The following is a 17,538-nucleotide window of genomic DNA, read 5'->3' on the forward strand; positions in this document are numbered from 1 at the left end:
CCTAAGATCACACAGCCAATAAGTGGAAAGGTCTTAGCTTCCAACTTAATTCTCTCCAGCTCACCACACCTGGGATCACATCTTGCTATACATCAAAATCACCTGGGGGGACTTTTAAAAAATAACCAGGAATGCATATGCCTGGCCCCTGCTCCAGACAAATGGACCAAAATCTGTTGGGGAAGGGCCCAGGCATCTGCCTTTTTAAAAACTTCCCCAAGTGACCCTTATGCACAGGGAAAAGTGAATTGCCCCAGACCAGTGCTTCTCAAATGGTAAGGTACACATGAATCCCTCAGGGATCTTGTTAAAATGCACATTCAGCAGTTCTGGGGTAGGGCCTGTGACTCAGCATTTCTAACATGCTCCCAGTAACACTTCTGCACAGGGAGCACAGGCCACACTTTGAGCAACAAAACCTGAACTTGCTGCATGTCCTCACTTGTTAACCCTGGCTGCCAAATTTACTTTAGGAGTTTCCTGGGGAAAGAGGTAAACTGAATTTGTTCTCCAAGGAACGTTAATAGCAATGCCATTTATTGACACATATATCTGCTATGTGTCAAACATTATGCTAAATATGTTTTAAATACATCAGCTCATTTAAACTTCATATTAACCCCATGTGGTAATTTCTATTATTACTCCTATTTTACAGGTGACAAAACAAAGACACAAAAATATTAAGTGACTTGTTCAAGAACAACACAGTTAGCAAAGCAGCCAAAATTCATACCTGAGTCTCTCCTAGAACTACTGATCCCTGGTTATCCTGCCTATCTTAATTTAAGGCCATTCTCCACCTATGCTGTGCAATGTTAGGCAAATCACTTGACTTCTCTGAGACTCATAGGTCCAAATTGAAAACTAAGCGTAAAGGTCACCCCTAGATCCCTCAAATCAGGAGAATACACTTTGATGTCAAATAAGACCACATCCCTGGATGAGGCATTCACTCTTCAAAGACACAGCTTGTGACAAATACCAATTCTGAGAGGGGGGAGGGGGGGTCCTATTTTGTTTTGAACCTTGAACAGGTGGGTAGGATTCTGGTTCCTGGGAATACAACTGTGTTGAGGGGCCAGGAGGAAGGCAGGTACACCTGCAGGAGAAGATAAGGTTTTCACCATCCCCAATGACTGGAAGCTTATTAAAAAGAGGTGGCTGGAGAGATGCTATCTCCCCAAGTGAAATATCAGCCAGCTCATCTCAGTGACTCAGCCTGGGCAGGGGGGCAAAGGCAGCAAAGCAATCAATTGCAACGCTTCCTGCTCTCTAAGTATGCTGAGAGATGCCACCGGCCCACACCTGGTGGGGCTGAGTGGGGGTCAGATGTGGCCAAGCAGTCTAGCCTTTCAGGGAAACTAGGTGAACTGCAAGTTCAAACTCTTTCTCAGAGAAGAATTTGTACCCCAAAATGATAGAGGCAAGATATGGAGCCAGAAGGCCCATTCACGTTTTGAATGTGAGAGGCTCTCAGAGCCCAGTTTCCTCCTCAGTGAAAAAAAGAGGTTCCCCTGCCTGATGTGCCTTCCTCTTGGGGTTGTTTGAAGGCTTCCTAAATAGCGGTATGTATTCTGCATAGATCTGGTGGTATAAACTGAACTGATATTTTTATTCTAACAGTTATGTTTTGGTTTTATGTGCATCAAGGCGGAAAAAAAAAACACAATTATTGCATTATATTGTTGGTCTCTATTACTGTTATCTGTTTTATTTTACCTCAGATCATACATTACCACCTGATATTGTACAAAAGCATCAATTCATACACTGTGTGTCTCTCTCCACTACGACATCAGAGGTTTTCCCTTTTGATTCACTGATGTATTTACTTCCAGTGCCCCCCCTCAAAAAAATGCCTGGTATAATGCAGGTGTTTAATAAGTATTTATTGAATAAATATCAAGCCCTGAGTTCACCTGATCCTATTGCTTAGGGTTGGGTCAAGGTATTTTGTTTTCTGTTTTGGTTTTTTAAAAAACAGATTTATGGAGTTCCCGTCATGGCTCAGTGGTTAATGAATCTGACTAGGAACCATGAGGTTGCAGATTTGATCCCTGGCCTCGCTCAGTGGGTTAAGGATCTGGTGTTGCCGTGAGCTGTAGTGTAGGTGGAAGACTCAGCTCGGATCCCGCACTGCTGTGGCTGTGACGAAGACCGGCAGCTGTAGCTCCGATTCAACCCCTAGCCTGGGAACCTCCATATGCCACAGGAGCGGACCTAGAAAAGACCAAAACAAAAACAAAAACAAAACAAAACAAAAAAAAGCCCAAAATAGGTTTAAAGCATTGTTAAGGTGGCATGCAAAAGCCCCAAATCAGGGGACCACCAAGTAACAGACATGGAGTGGCTTAAACCACTGGAGAGCACTACCAGAGTGCCGAGGCGGGGGAGGTATTGGCAGCAGTGACAGTAGCAGCACTAGGGGACAAAGAGCAACCCCACATCACTCACCCTGTAACATAAAGCCACCCCATCTGGTCTTATTCCCAGATCGCCTGTGAAAGCCAAGTGGAACTGTTCTATAAACCTTCAAGAGCTACTGACGTGGTAGTAAAATTCTGTTACTGTATAAACACTGCGTCACCCATTCTGACTGGTACAAGGATGGTGATTCATTCCATGGAGGTCCTTCAGGGGAACTCTGCCTGCCTCTGGAGTGGAGCCAGCCTTGGGTTCAAGTCCCAGCAGTGCCACTGGCACTGGTGTGTTCTGAACAGTCTCTGGACCTCATGTTCTGCACTCAGCAAACTTTCTTTTCTTCTTTTTTGCTATTTAGGGCCACACCTGCAGCATATGGAAGTTCCCAGACTAGGGGTCAAATTGGAGCTGCAGTTGCCAGCCACAGCAATGCCAGATCTGAGCCACATCTGTGACCTACAGACCTACAGGTCACAGCAGGCTGGATCCTTAACCCACTAAGCAAGGCCAGGGGTTGAACCTGCATCCTTATGGATACTAGTCAGGTTTGTTACCTCTGAGCCACAACAGGGACTCCTCTGCAAACACTTTTGCTCTGTGTCTCTAACATAGGGATAGCATAGATGCTCTACAAAACAGCTGCTCTATAAGCAGCAATAGTAGGTCCTAGGTCCCTGCAACAATCTCTTATCCCCACTGTACAGACGGGGAAACTGAGGCCCAAGGAGGTGTGATAACTATAAGCCTACAGCTAATAAGAGATGAAGGCTTGCCTCAAATTCAGGCAGTAAGATAGCCAAGCTCTGAGGTTGCTCACATGAAGCTACACTGCCTCACTTTTCAAAAGGATGTGGGTATCTATGGCTACTGTCTTCAATCCTTCATTGCAAGAACATTCGCAAGCACCAACTGTGCGCCAGGCACTGGGCGAGTCCCTGAGGAAGGCAGATGCCAATAAGTTGGACAAGACCCTGCTCTCATGGAGAAGGGAAGACAGGAGTGACCAGCCAAGTGCTATAAAGAACAAGTGGATACAGGGGCTCATCCTGACGACCTCTTTGAAGACGAGACTTGAGTGACTAGAAGGGACCAAACTTAGGGGGAGGTTTCAGGAAGGGAATTCCAGGAGAGACCAGTCAGTGCAAAGGTCCATGTAGGGAAAAGGTGTGGCATATTAAAGGGTCAGAGAGAAGATTGGGTGGCTGAAGCCTGGAGAGAGGGAGTGCAGGAGAAGAAGAACCTGGATCAACAGGCAAGGGGCAGGTCTGGGAGGGTTTTACAAGCCTGAGTAAAGAGTAGGGGGTTACGCATGTTCATTGTGGCACTATTCACAATAGCCAGGACATGGAAACAATCTAAATGTCCATCGACAGATGATTGGATTCGGAAGATGTGGTATATATACACAATGGAATACTACTCAGCCATAAAAAAGGATGACATAATGCCATTTGCAGCAACATGGATGGAACTAGAGAATCTCATACTGAGTGAAATGAGCCAGAAAGACAAAGGCAAATACCATATGAAATCACTTATAACTGGAATCTAATATCCAGCACAAATGAACATCTCCTCAGAAAAGAAAATCATGGACTTGGAGAAGAGACTTGTGGTTGCCTGATGGGAGGGGGAGGGAGTGGAAGGGATCGGGAGCTTGGGCTTATCAATAGAATAGATTTACAAGGAGATCCTGCTGAATAGCATTGAGAACTATGTCTAGATACTCATGTTGCAACAGAAGAAAGGATGGGGGAAAAACTGTAATTGCAATGTATACATGTAAGGATAACCTGACCCCCTTGCTGTACAGTGGGAAAATAAAAAAAAAATAAAAAAAAGAGTAGGGGGTTGTTCTAAGTTCAAGAGGAAGCCTTGGTGAGGCTTAAGCAATTGAATCCCTCATCTTATTTAAGAGGACCCTGACAGCTCTGGAGAGACTAGATGAAAGTGGGGAAGTACAGAAGCTGGGAACATGAATGAAGAGACTACTACAGTTGATGGTACAGAAAATGATGGGAGGAACAAAGGCTTTTGTCCACCAAAAGCCACGCCCAGGAATGTCCATAGCAGCATTATTCATAATAGCCACAAGCTGGAAACAAACTACGGGCCCATCAATAGTCAAAGGTATACATATGATATCACTTATATCCAGAATCTAATGTATGGCACAAATGAACCTATCCACAGAAAAGAAAATCATGGACTTGGAGAATAGACTTGTGGTTGCCAAGGGGGAGGAGGAGGGAGTGGGATGGATTGGGAGCTTGGGGTTAATAGATGCAAACTATTGCTTTTGGAATGGATTAGCAATGAGATCCTGCTGTGTAGCACTGAGAACTATGTCTACTCACTTATGATGGAGCATGATAATGGGAGAAAAAAGAATGTATACATGTAAGTGTAACTTGGTCACCATGCTGTACAGCAGGAAAAAAAAATTGTATTGGGGAAATAACAATAAAAAATTTTTTTAAATAGTCAAAGCGCAGAACAACCCATGGAATACTATACAGCAGTGAAAAGGGAACTGCTGCTACTCATGAAAACATGAAAGACTCTCCCAAACCTAATGTTGAGAAGCCAGACAAAAACATAGTGCATGCTGTTTGAGCCCATTTATAGGAAGTCAAAGTGGGCAGGATTAACCGCAGGGGTGGGGTGTGGGGAGGAGTTACCCTTGGGGTGATATCAATCAGAAGGGAGCATGAGAGAACCAATTGGCCTCTGAGAGACACTTTCTCTCTTGATCTACGGTGGTTACATGGATGTGCTGGCATGTAAGCTCACTTAGGACCTAAAACAAGAGAAACATTTAAAACAGAAAAAAAGATGACAGTGTGGGTCAGGCTGGCAGCAGGGAGAGAATTCCACACGCCTGGTCCCTCCCTCAGCATTTGGGAAGTGAAACTGGCCTCCTAGGACCCTATCCCAGGGCTTGTGAGCAGTGCCACCTCCCGTAGCCAAGGCTGCTGCGCAAACTAGGGTGGCAGCCTAGAGAGATGGGACTCCCCAAGAGCACAGATACTTTTTTTTTTAGAGCCACACCTGAGCCATATGGAAGCTCCCAGGCTAAGGGTCAGATTGGAGCCACAGCCACAGATCTGAGGCTCATCTGTGACCTATACTGCAGCTCATGTCAATGCAGGATCCTTAACCCACTGAGCGAAGCCAGGGATTGAAACTGATTTCATGGAATCAGGTTCTTAACCCCCTGAGTCACAACAGGACTCCTCTCCCAAGAGTACTGCGCACCTCCAGCAAGAGGTTGGGAATGGGGTGCTCTGGCTCCCCACCCTGACAGTGGAACCTGGAGGGCTCGGGCTGCAAAGGGAGTTGCTGACGACAGCCCCTGCTGGTTTTCAACAGCTTTAGACCTCTGTCAACTGAAGAGCTGCAGCAGAACTGGAGGAACGAGGGCAGCCACAGACTTGACTCCTGCCTGTTTTCAGCTGGAGCTGCCCACACTGCGTTCCCTGTTTCACCAGAATGACTGCCGCTCCAGGAAGCCTCCTGAAAGGTCCCCACTGGCCAGTGGAAGGTGGGGTGGGAGGTGCTTCACATCCTTGCAGTAAGATGTGTATCTTTAACACCTCTTTTAAAATTGCAGGAAATTTTTTATGGCATTGAGAAGAAAAAGTAAATTATACATACAGGAATAACACGCACACACACACACACAAATGTGGTCCCTTCTCAACTGCCTTTTTTTACTTAATAACTGATCTCATGCCATCTGAGAGACCTCAAGTGCATCTGTTTTATTAGCTCTATAATAAAGTAATAATCAATAAAGCTGGAATTCATCTGCTATGCACTGTTCCAAGCCCTTTCCATGTCTTTTTGCCTTTAATCTTCACCTCAAGACTCTGAGGCGAGTTCTATAATTCTCATCCCCATTTCACACACAAGGAGACCGATGCTCTCCAGAGGTCTGCCCAAGGACAAGACACAGCATTACTTAAAAAAAAAAAAAAAAATTTGGAGTTCCCATCATGGCTCAGCAGTTAATGAACCCAACTAGCATCCATGAGGACGCGGGTTCGATCCCTTGCCTCACTCAGTGGATTAAGGATCCGGTGTTGCCGTGAATTGTGGTGTAGGTTGCAGACGCAGCTTGGATTGTGTGTTGCTGTGGCTGTGGTGTAGGCCAGCCGCTACAGCTCCGATTCGACCCCTAGCCTGGGAACCTCCATATGCCACAGGTGCGGCCTTAAAGAGACTAAAAGACAAAATAAAATAAAATAAAATAATTTAAAAATGTTATTATAGTATATTTGATTTACAATGTATCAATTTCTGCTGTACAGGAAAGTGACCCAGTCATACATAATACACATTCTTTTTCCCATATTATCTTCCATCATGGTCTATCGCAAGTGATTGGATAGAGTTCCCTGTGCTATAGAGTAGGACCTCATTGCTTATCCATTCTAAATGGAATAGTTTGCATCTATCAACCCCAAACTCCCTGTCCATCCCACTCCCTCCCCCTCCCCCTTGGCAACCACAAGCCTGTTCCCTATGTCTGTGAGTCTGTTTCTCTTCTGCAGATAGGTTCATCTGTCATATTTTAGATTCCACATATAAGTGACATTATATGATATCTGTCTTCTCTTTCTGACTTACTTCACTTAATATGAGAATCTCTAGTTGCACCCATGTTGCTGCAAATGGCATTATTATTTTTTTTCTTTTTATGGCTGAGTAGTAGAGTAGTATTCCATTGTGTATGTGTATCACCTTTTTTTTTTTTTTTTTTTTTTTTTTTTTCCGCTTTTCCAGGGCCTGGAAGTTCCCAGGGTAGGAGTCGAATTGGAGCTGCAGCTGCCAGCCTATACCACAGCCACAACAACTCAGGATCTGAGCCACATCTGTGACCTACACAGCAATTCATAGCAATGCAGGATCCTTAACCCACTGAGCAAGGCCAGGGATCGAACCCTCATCCTCATGGATACTAGTCAGGTTCATTACCACTAAGTCATGGCGGGAACTCCAGTGCCACATCTTCTTTTTTTTTGTCTTTTTGTCTTTTGTTGTTGTTATTGTTGTTGCTATTTCTTGGGCCGCTTCCGCGGCACATGGAGGTTCCCAGGCTAGGGGTCAAATCGGAGCTGGAGCCACCGGCCTACGCCAGAGCCACAGCAACGCGGGATCCGAGCCGCGTCTGCAACCTACACCACAGCTCACGGCAACGCCGGATCGTTAACCCACTGAGCAAGGGCAGGGACCGAACCCGCAACCTCATGGTTCCTAGTCGGATTCGTTAACCACTGCGCCACGACGGGAACTCCACATTTTCTTAATCTATTCATCTGTTGATGCACATTTAGGTTGTTTGTTGTTGTTTCCATGTCTCTGCCACTGTGAACAGCGCTGCTATTAACATAGAGTGCATGTATCTTTTTGAATTGTAACTTTGTACAGATATATGCCTAGTGCTGTCTTAAATGCAAATTGTCTGACATCCAGGTGTGCCCCTGACCCACATGTGTGACAGCCTCAAGGGCCCATCCCAAGAAGGTGCTGTAGTGTCTTAAACTGATGTGCCCTCATCATGTATCTGGATTGAGTCCATGTTTTCCCATTGGTTAAATGACTGTGGTGAATAAACCCCTGGAATAGTGAACTAGGGGTCAGCATGACTATTTCCTGAGGATAAATGCCTGGTTGTGGGATGGTTGGGTGGAAAGGTAAGCCCCTTGCCAAATTAACTGCCCTCCAGAAAGGCTGTGCCATCGACTCTCCCATCAGTGTGGGAATTGTGTGCCTTCACAACCCCTTCTGCTTGTTAAAACCTCTGCCAAGGGTGACTCTCCATCATCCCTCTCTCCTTCTCTCCTTGAAAACACAGATGCGCCGCTTACTGAGGCCAACTACCAGATCAACAGCTCCCAGAAGGCAGAGACCACATCTCACTCCTCTAGGACTCCCCAAACCCCAGGGGTTGGGAAAGACATCTGCCTCGGGAAAAGGCCACGTCCCTAAAGTAAAGAATGGAGCTTCACTTCCCAGCCTTGGCACATGCTGTTTCCTCTGCCTGGGTCACTCTCACTCCACTCTCACGCCTACTTATCCTCACAGCTTCAGCTTTGACGTCTTTACCATCACGGCCACCACCTCCAGGAGGCCTTCCTTGGTTCCCCAGGTGGGCCAGAATGCCTTTCCAATACCTGCACAACCCAATTTTTACTGGCAACAATGTAATATGGACCACATCACATTACACCAAATCTCATCAAATCGAAGCCACCCTCATTATTGTGTTAACCATGAGAAACACTCTGACCCAATGCTTTCCTTTTTCCCAATGGCTTTGTTAAGATATAATTCATAAGCCATACCACTCACCCATTGGACGTGTACACTTCAATGTGCTTTAAAACATTCAGATAGGTGTGGTCATCACCACAATCAATTTTAGAAAATTCTCATTGCCTTTGAAGGAAACCCTGTACCCATTAGCTCTCACCTCCTCTTCCCTCTATTCAGCCCCACCCTTACCCAAGCACAGGCAGCCACAAGCTACTTTCTGCCTCCATAGATTTCCTCACTCAGATTTTTTTAAAATTATAGTTGATTTACAATGTTGTGCCAATTTCTGCTGTACAGCAAAGTGACCATGCCATATATATATATTCATTCTCTTGCTTATATTATCTTCCATCATGGTCTATCCGAAAAGACTGGATCTAGTACCTTGTACTCTACAAAGGGGACCTCATTGCTTATCCATTCTAAATGGAATACTTTGCATCTAACAATCCCAAACTCCCAGTCCATCCCACCCCCCTCCTCTCCCCCTTGGCAACCACAAATCTGTCTGTGAGTCTGTTTCTGTTTTGTCGATAAGCTCATCTTACTCAGAATTTTTACATAAATGCAATTATATAATATGTCGACTGATGTGACTGGCTTCTTTCACTTAGCATTAAGATGGTCAAGGTTGCTCCACATTGTAGCATGCATTGGTACTTTATGCCCTTTTATGATAGAACAATATTTCACTGCGGGGATAGACCACATTTTGTTTACCCATTCATCAGATGGTGGACATTTGGCTATTTCCACCTTCTGTCTAGTGTGAATTATGCTGCTGTAAACATTTGTGTATATGTTTTTATGTGGACATATGTTTCCACTTCTCTTGGGTGTATGCCTAAGAGTCACAATGCTTTCTCATCACTTTATCTCTACTTAATTTAAAAAGTGATTTGGACTTATTTAGACATCAATTTTTTAGTGACATATCACTCTGGCACATGCTTCTTTTTTATGGATGCACCTTCGGCATATGGAAGTTCCCAGGCCAGGGATTTGCCACAACATCGTATCCTTTAACCTACTGCACTGGGCCAGGGATCAAATCTGCACCTCCATGGCAACTGAGCTGCTACAGTTGGATTCTTAAACCACTGCACCACAGCAGGAACTCCTCTGGCACATGCTTTTCAAAATAGAAGCAAGAAACTCCCACTGTGGCTCAGCAGAAACAAACCCAACTAGTATCCATGAGGACTCAAGTTCAATCCCTGGTCCTGCTCAGTAGGTTGAAGATCTAGCATTGCCGCGAGCTGTGGTGAAGATTCCAGACATGGCTTGGATTCCACGTTGCTGTGACTGTGGTGAAGGCTGGCAGCTCCAGCTACAATGATTCGACCCCTAGCCTGACAACTTCCATATGCTGCAGGTGCAGACCTTAAAAGAAAATAGAAGCAAAATAAATCACCTAAGATATTCCAAAATGTTTTCAATATAAAGTCTGGATCTTCTAAATCATTTTTAAAACAGGGATGCTGGTGTCCACTATTTTCCTATAAGCTATTGTCCTCTGCGCCATTAAGAGCATTAGCAATACAAGAATTTTTGGAAGAGAGCTCCACTGTCATCTCTAGGCGAGGCTCACCTCATCTTAACTGCTGCTAGTCAAGGGTGATTTTACACCATCAATCACAAGAGGCATCCTGAACGCAAAGAGGTTAATATGTGGGAAGATGTGCATCTTAGAATTTACAAAATACAGTCATTTCCCATCTGCTCATCTATATCCCGCATAAAAGATCACAAATGTCCTGAGGATGGGAACCAATCTTATCCACCCCCGTAGTCATTCCTGCATTTAGTCCGCAGAAATCTTTTGAAGCATCTGACAGACACATAATATCCTCTTCATGAAAACAGAGCAAATGAATGAATGAATGCTGACCTACCTTGGAAAATGGAACTCACTCACCTCCTACCTGGGGGGCCACCATCAATTTAACTCATCTCTCTGAGCTGTTTCCCCCTCTGTGAAATGAGGGTAGCGATGAGAATGACAATGAGCTCGTGTGTGCAAGGCACCTAGGAAAGGCTCTAGCACAGAGCAGGCAACTTAAAGATACTTGTGGAACTACTGTATATAAAACAGATAGGTAGCAAGGACCTACTGTATCGCACAGGGTAATCTACTCATTACTGTGCAATAACCTATATGGGAAAAGAATCTGAAAAGGAATGGATGTATGTATATGTATAATTGATTCCCTTTGCTGTACACCTGAAACTAACACAACTTTTTAAGTCAAGTATACTTCAATAAAATTTAGAAAACATTTTTTTAAATAAAATAAAAATACTTGTGGAATACAAGCATTAATTAGTGAATGGAAAATTAATTATTATTGCAGCTGAAGTTTATCACAATCTTCTGTGTGCCAGACACTGCTCTGGGTACTTGATGTGTGTGAACTTTTTTCTAACCTTTATTTAATCTTTGCAACAACCCCACCAGGTAGATAGTCATATTATCCCCAGTTAAACAAGGACAATGACAAGTGAGGAAAATGAGGTACGGAGATGTGAGTGAATGAATAAATGAATACAAGAATGGATGAGTGTTGACCTACATTAAAATCCCAGGCATGCGATTTCTGGAGGGGTAACGTGTCAGTCCCTTCATCTCTCTGAGCCTCACCACCCCACCCCAGACTGGCCTGTAAAATGGGGAAGTAAATACCCGCAGGCAGGTACCAGGTACCGAAGAGGAAGGCAGTACATGCGCATTCAGTAAGCACCTAGTTTCAGGTGCAAATGGGCAAAATGAAGGCTGACCCACCCAATGGGAAAATCCCTTCATTGCTTGGCCAGAAGCCCTCAGGCAAGTCACATAACTTCCCTGAACCTCATTTCCTCACCCCTAAAATGAGGATAGGAGCACCCTCCTCCCCAAGGTGGCAGTGAGAGAGATTGTAATCACCCCTGTAAAGCCCCTGGCTCAGTCAGCGACTGCCTCAGAGAAAGTTTCACCAGGATCAGTGCCCCTCACCCAGCCTGACCTGCTTTCCAGGGCAGCTCATCAGCCCAATCAGGCTCCTCCCTCTGGAGGCAAATCCAACTGGTGCCTGCAGAGCCAACCCTTCAAGCTGTCAGACAGGCGGGGCAGAACCCAGTGGTGCACACTTGCTTCCCCCAAATGAATAAATCATTACAGAAGAGTGTTATGCATCCCACCAGCATCCATAAGGACCTGAATTATATATAAAAAGGCAGCAAAAGCAATTTATCCCAGGCACGTGCATGTCATAAAATAGGAGTTCTCAGGCGCCCGAGACAATTTTCAGATATTGCAGTTTTTATCAAAGCAAAAAGGCCCTCCAAAGGAGCACCCTGCCCCATGGGTGCGGAGATGCCTTAATCGGCTTTATTTATTATCAGAGGAGAGAAACCTAACTCTCCCTCCCCAGAGTGGCTGCCTCTCAGCTCCAGAGCTCTGGGATTTGGCAGAGTTGCCAAGAACAACCACTTTCCAGGTGGGAACCATCTGCCAGGAGGCTGGGGATGGGACCAAGTGGGCTTCAAATCTCTGGAGGGAGAGGGGAGAAGGAAGAAGGAATTGGACGAAGAGAAAATGGTACAGTAGCAAGAGCCTGAAGCCAGAGCCCCAGAGTGATCTTCACCACTGATGACATGTGGGGAAACCGAGGCACTGAAAGACTGAGTTAATACTTATTCAAGGTCAAGTGAGGAGAGAAGAGTGGAGCTGGAATGACAATCCAGTTGGGTCCAACAGACATTTATTCAGTGCCTACGACATGTGGGTGCTAGGGATACTCGGTAGAGAGGTTCTCATACACGTGACTTCCAGCTGCCCCTCCATCTGCACTTCCAGCAGTCGCCCTCTATCCTTGGGCTGCCACCCACCAGGCTGCCTTGCTGCTGCTGCTCAAACATGCCAAGTACATTCTTAGTCTCAGGCTTTTGTATATGCTATTCCTTTGGCCAGGAATGCTATTCCTCCAGATCTTGTGTAACCGACTCCCTCCCCTCCTGGTCTCTGCTCAAATGTCACCTTCTCAGGGAGGACGTCCCTGACCACCTTGTCCAAGCTGGCAAGCCCCTTCTGTGCCACGAGGCTCCACCACTTTGTCGCACATTAGGGTGTCCTACACACACAGTGACAGAGTGTGGGTGTAGAGGGGAAAGCAGCTTTGAGAGAAGAGGGGAAGATCAACTGTGACACAATTTTTTTTTTTTTTTTTTTAGTTGTCAAATAATCTTTATTTTTCTTTGCAGTTCTTAGCTAGCTTGACATTCCACTGCACCACTGCTGATGTCATCTATGATGTCGTGAGGGCGGCGGCCATTAACATTGCAGCCCACAGACTGGGCAGTCCCCAGGATCTCTTTAATGGTTCCAGAAAGTTCTCTAGCTAAAGAGCAGCGCCGCATCTGTCGGGCAATGTTGACAATCTCATCAAAAGTGATGTTTCCACTGTGCTTAATGTTTTTCTGCTTCTTTCTGTCTCTTGGCAGTTCCTTTGGAGCTTTGATGATCAGGGCAGAGGCAGAAGGTACCACCTCCATCTGGGCTTGTCTGTTCTGAATGGTTGGTTTCACTGTAATTCTCAGACCCTTCCAATCACCAGCTGCCTTGGCGATGTCATCACCAACCTCTTTTGGGGACAGACCCAGAGGGCCGATCTTGGGGGCCAAGGCAGATTTAGCACTGATTTCTCCACTGGTGCATCTCAGGTACATGGCTTTGATCTCGTTGGGGTTGAACTTAGGCGGCATGGTGGAGGTGGCTGGTGTTGGATGAACCTGGATTCGGGACAACTGAAGAAAGTTTGGTCTTGGCCTCCTCCGAGCAGAAAGCCGAAAGCTGTGACACAATTTTGACAAAGCCTTATCCACAGGGGTAAAGAGCTCTTCAAGCAAGTACTGTCCTTGCCAAATGTCCCAAGTCAGCCTGAAATGTAGTCGCTGAATGCAGGTTTCCCTGAAAAAGGTATGAGCTTAGCAAGGTGGCTCAGGGCTTAGGCTGAGCCTGAAGGAGCAACATGTGCAGGCTGTCTGCTGACTGTCCTCCCAGGCAGCCCAGCAAGTCCTGACCAGCAAGTCCTTCCTTGTGGGTGGTGCATGTGCATGTTTCCAACATGCCAGATCCTGCTCAAAATCTCTTTCCAGCCCTTACCACCACCCAACACTGTATGTATCTATGTATTTACTTATTATCTTTCTACACAACTCAACTGTTGTTATTCAAGAATATAAGCAATGGCTGTCTTGTTCTCATTGCCTAGAACACTGCTGGCATTGGGCAGACATGCAATAAAAATGTGCCCCATGAATGAATAAGTGATTGGGTGCCTCCCACTGCTCCCAGTTTAATAGGGAAGAATGACCAGTGAACAAGTACATGGCAGCGTGGTAAGCACTGTCAAAGGGGCCATCCTAAGGGCAATGGGTGGTCTCCAACCCAGCCCATGTGGTGTCCAGGGCAGGCTGTCTGACTGCTTGCCTGCTGCTCTTTCCACTTCACCAGGACAGGACAAGAGCTGTGCAAGCAACCTCCACAGCTCTCAGGGCTCCTCCAACACACTGGCGTGTCAGGCACGGTCACTTAACCACTTCAAGTCTTTATATATTGCCTCGCCAACCATGGTGCAACTTCTTTGAGCCCAGGGAGCATGTCTTACATTTCTTTCCTATATCCCCCTCAATGTGAGTATGATGTTTTATGGACACTCATTGAATAATTACTGAGTGCGTGGAGTTCCTGTTGTGGCTCATCAGGTTATGGACCTGACTAGTATCCATGAGGATGCAGGTTCGATCCCTGGCCTCACTCAGTGGGTTAAGGATCTGGTAATGCTGTGAGGTATGGTGTAGGTTGTAGACACGGATTGGATCTGGTGTTGCTGTGGTTGTGGCGCAGGTTAACAGCTGCAGCTCTGATTTGATACCTAGCCTAGGAACTTCCATATGCTGCACCTGTGGCCCTAAAAATAATAATAACAATAATTGCTGAATGTTAGAATAGGGCCTCTAAAGGTGAAGACAGTATAGCTGTGGGTGACTAGGTTTTCTGACCTCCAGCTGGGACACAGGTCTATAAAAATAAAGCAGCTCTCGCTTAGTGACCATCAGCTCCAGCCAGATACTGTGTCAAGCACTCTGCATACACCACACTCTCAATTCTCATGGCAGCCTCTCAAGGTAGAGGTCTGATTAGTGTCCCCATTTTACAGATGATGAAACTGAGACTCAGAGAGGGGAAAACATTTTTCCAAGGTCACACAGTCAGAATGTGGCCGAGCCACCAGACATGACTGAGCTGATGTTCTTAGCCATTGCACTGACTTTTTAAGGTTAATGAGACAGTTTTCTTTTCTTGTCTTTTGTTTATTTGTTTAACAGCTGCACCTACGCCAAATGGAAGTTCCCATGCTAGGAGTCAAATTGGAGCTGGAGCTGCAGGCCTATACCACAGCCACGGCAACACTAGATCCAAGCTTCATCTTGCAGCAACACCAGATCCTTAACCTACTGAGCGAGACCAGGGATTAAACCTGCATCCTCATGCATACTAGTCAGGTTCTTAACCTGCTGAGCCATGAGGGGAACTCCAGAGACAGTTTTAAATCAGGATAGAATAAAAAAATCTGGGTTGTGAAGCCTGAAGTCACCAGGGTCCCTGTGTATCCAGGAAGCCAGGGAGCTTGCCAAATGGCCATTCAGCCCTATTCACTCTCATCTCTGCAGTAATTCCTGATGTCTTCTCTCAGCCACTGGTTGTGTCCCCACCAGGAGAGAGAACTGGAATCTGTCTCCCAAAGAGATTTACATGATGGGATAAAGGTTGGGTGACAGTCTCCAGAACATTACAAACATGGAAAACCAGCCTTCTCAACACACTGAGTGTGGTGTCATCTCTAGGGATTAGACCCGTATTAGCCACATCTTCAGATGGGTAAGCCAGGCAACAACTTGATCATTTGCAAAGAGAAATTACGACAGTGAGAATCAGTTCAGAAAGTCTACACAGCCAGTGCTTTCCCTCCTGGTAAGAAGACCAGCCTGGAGAAATAAATAATAATCTGGTCTCTTGATGAATAAAGTTGGGACAGGGAGATGGAGGTATCCATTTAATGTTTAGTAGCAACAGACTGAAATGGCTGGGAGAAAGCATTTCATGGCAAAAATAGTTCAGATGGGATCACAACTATTACAAGTCAATGGGCACCAATATCTGCATTCATTGTGTGACAGAGATTTTTGGTTGCTGCCAAAAGGCCATTGTCAATTCCCTTTCCCATGACTGTATCACACAATAGAGACTAGATTAACATACACTCACTTTCTTTAGAACTAAGGGTGGTCATATCTGGCCAATGAGACACAATGGCAAGTCATCATAGGGGCTTTTAGGAAGATATCTACCTTCCTGGTGAAAGGTACAGAGGCAAGAGAAGAGCTCACTGGTACTATCCCCTTCCTTTTGCTTAAACATGGATATGATACCTGGAGATGCAGCAGCCATCCTGCAACCATGAGGAAGATGACAAGCCAACATGCCAATGTTTATGTAATAGAAAGGGAAAAAGAGCACAGACAATTGATAATATTGTTGACCGGCTGCACCAAACCTAAAACTTCCCACATTCAGACTTCCCATTAGAGAAGACCGTTGCTTAAGCCACTGTTGTTTCAGTTATCTGTTGCTCCAAAATTAAGTGGCTTTAATCAATAATCATAAGAGTCTCTCATGATTTTATGAGATGACTGAGCTCAGCAGGGCAGTTATTCTCTCCACGTGGTACTGACTGTGGTTGTGATCATCCAGAAGCTCAAATGGGTTGAATGCCCTCAAGAGCTCACTCACATGACTGACAGTTGGCTGGGAGCTCAGCCTTTCTCCATATGGCTCGGGTTTCTCACAGCATGGCAGCTGGATCCCAAAAGGGAGTCTTCAAGGTGTGCAAAAGTAGAATTTTCAGATCTTTTCCTCAGAAATTAGAGTATCACTTCCACTTCATTCTATTTCCCAAAGTAAGTCACAAGGTGAGCCCAGACTGGGGAGGAAGGGAAGGAGACACTGCCTCTTGATGGGAGGAATGCCAAAGAAGTTCCAGCCATCTTTACCTATCTATCTGCTTTTATACGACTTGTGGCTGAAAGCATTTCTCTAAGTGCCGCCTTGCAAAGATCAAGGCTCCCTCTCCACTGGGACAGACAGCAGTGGCTGCACTGCCAAGGCCTGCATTTGCAACTCTGTCCTCTAGGTCCCCACCATGGCAGCTCATGATGGATACAGCCTTGCTTTTTTTTTTTTTTTTTTTTTTTGTCTTTTTTCCATTTCTTGGGCCACTCCTGCGGCATATGGAGGTTCCCAGGCTAGGGGTCCAATCGGAGCTGTAGCTGCCAGCCTACGCCACAGCCACAGCAACACGGGATCCGAGCCGCATCTGCAACCTACACCACAGCTCACGGCAACGCCGGATTGTTAACCCACTGAGCAAGGGCAGGGATCAAACCCACAACCTCATGGTTCCTAGTCAGATTCGTTAACCACTGTGCCACAACGGGAACTCCCAGCCTTGCTTTAAATACGTTAATACATTTAATCACAGGAGAGACAAGTCTTGCAAGCCTAGAAGCCATTCTATCTCTTTACGGTGACTTTGCATTGCTCTGCTTTGATCTATAATATATTGACTTCATGGTTTAACTCTCAGAAGGCAATCTTCACTCCCTGTGTTTTTCAGGTACTTGAGAAAACATCACTGTAGCCCCCTAAACCTGGCAGCAGTCATCATCAAGATGATTATTCTTGCCTTATTTACA

At 45.6% G+C, this 17,538-nt stretch overlaps 1 protein-coding gene and 1 pseudogene across 27 annotated transcripts in view; both read right to left on the reverse strand.

The window, feature by feature from the left end:
- Window positions 1–17,538, reverse strand: part of SUDS3 (SDS3 homolog, SIN3A corepressor complex component) — a 423,529-nt gene that overhangs the window by 234,070 nt on the left and 171,921 nt on the right. The window lies entirely within an intron of this gene.
- Window positions 12,855–13,574, reverse strand: LOC100156825 (large ribosomal subunit protein uL11 pseudogene; annotated as a pseudogene). Its single transcript, XR_001300844.3, has one exon. The product of XR_001300844.3 is annotated as a large ribosomal subunit protein uL11 pseudogene (transcript).

Source organism: Sus scrofa, chromosome 14 (assembly GCF_054392235.1).
Source record: "Sus scrofa isolate SSC_HxYL_T2T_F1_AM1 chromosome 14, Sscrofa_HxYL_maternal_Yorkshire_Landrace_v2.0, whole genome shotgun sequence".
NCBI lineage: Eukaryota > Metazoa > Chordata > Mammalia > Artiodactyla > Suidae > Sus > Sus scrofa.